Source organism: Scylla paramamosain, chromosome 14 (genome assembly GCF_035594125.1).
Source record: "Scylla paramamosain isolate STU-SP2022 chromosome 14, ASM3559412v1, whole genome shotgun sequence".
NCBI classification, from domain to species: domain Eukaryota; kingdom Metazoa; phylum Arthropoda; class Malacostraca; order Decapoda; family Portunidae; genus Scylla; species Scylla paramamosain.
This window is the reverse complement of record NC_087164.1, coordinates 21,468,197-21,469,922: the sequence shown is the minus strand read 5'-3', so window position 1 is coordinate 21,469,922 and position 1,726 is coordinate 21,468,197.

The window sequence follows — 1,726 nt, the reverse complement described above, 5'->3', positions numbered from 1 at the left end:
GCCCAGGGCGCTATTGCCATGCGGTGGCATAAGAACATAAAAATATGGAAAGCTGCAAACCATCAGGCCTACACATCGCAGTCTCTGTATGAAACATATCTATTTCCACCAATAATCACCATCCATAGATGATAGGCATAGAATTTGGCATAGAGCAGTGAGCATCCACAATAATAAGACTCCTTTCACACCATACCACTAGTTATCCCAGCCAAAGTGAAAGGATCTTTTCCCTTATGCCGCTTCAGGTGTGGGAATTTTGAGATGCATAAGTTGGTAGCCTTTGGACCAGTGCAACTCAGGTAAGGAATGTATCAGCAAAAAATGTCACTCAGGTTAAGGTACCATATCTGATGGCATATAAGGTGCACCTTTTTTTTACATAAAAAATGGCTCAAAAAATCACCGTGTCTTATATGTGAATGTGAGGCCGCCTGTAGATTTAATTTTGAAATTTCCTTCACCCATACACCCAAAGATTTACATCGCCGCATTATAGGCAAGGGTGCTATATGATATTTTTCAACCACAGTATGATGTACGGAAATGTTGAAAATGAAAATGCGGCCCAGTTCAGTGACGCGCTAAGTTTGATGACATCTCGACAGTTGGAGGTGCGTTCTTCGCCTCGCCTCCGTGACTAGGCCAATACCATTGTTTTATTACTGCAATCATGTAAGATATTTTTTACCATTGTGATTGCTTGCATTTTTTGTTCAGTTGCACCAATAGCTTTCTTTAAACATTGTATGTTTAAATACATTAAAATTGTTTTTTCAATATGCCCAGCTGAAACGGGGGTGCGTCTTATATGCCCGTGCGTATTATATGCCATCAAATATTATATGCCGGTGTTTGTCGTCACTACGTACTTCAGGAGCTAGTTTGTATAGGTCAGCGTGCCTCTCATGGTCTCCCATATTTTTGTATGGTTTTATAGAAATTAGTAAATTTTTACATAATTATGAGGAATGAAAATGAACAAGTGTGGCTGCATCAGCAGCACTTGAGCACTTGAGCTATGATTATGGAGTTGTTATTTTACAGAGAGAGAGAGAGAGAGAGAGAGAGAGAGAGAGAGAGAGAGAGAGAGAGAGAGAGAGAGAGAGAGAGAGAGAGAGAGAGAGAGAGAGAGAGGAATAGGCAATATTAAGCATATACAGAAGAAAAAATATAAAACTAGTCTTAAAGACTTTTGTTACTACAGTTTAGTATGTTTTTTGGTGATGTTATTCTTGGGGAAACAACCATTATAGTCACCCACTCTCATATCCTTACTCGAATTATTTTCATTAGTGTCTACTTCACCGCTCTTCTTTCTTCAATGCCGTCATGCCGCATATGCCCGGTCTCACAAACATAAAGGTGCTGGCAGATTTTTCGTTCTGCGCTTCTTAACTTTTCCGATCTGCACTCCCTGTATTCAGTTCTGTAGAATGTTCAGCACTCCTAACTTCTGGTTGCAAGGTTGAATGACGCAGACTTCTCACTAAGTCTGGAATGTTCAAGGAAATTTAGTGCTTTTCATCACGATAAAATGCATCAATAAGGTTGAAAATGAGGTTACCTCTCTCTCTCTCTCTCTCTCTCTCTCTCTCTCTCTCTCTCTCTCTCTCTCTCTCTCTCTCTCTCTCTCTATCTCTCTCTCTCTCTCTCTCTCTCTCTCTCTCTCTCTCTCTGAAAGTAAGAACAATCCTGAGAATTGCTTAATGGAATGGGACTGATA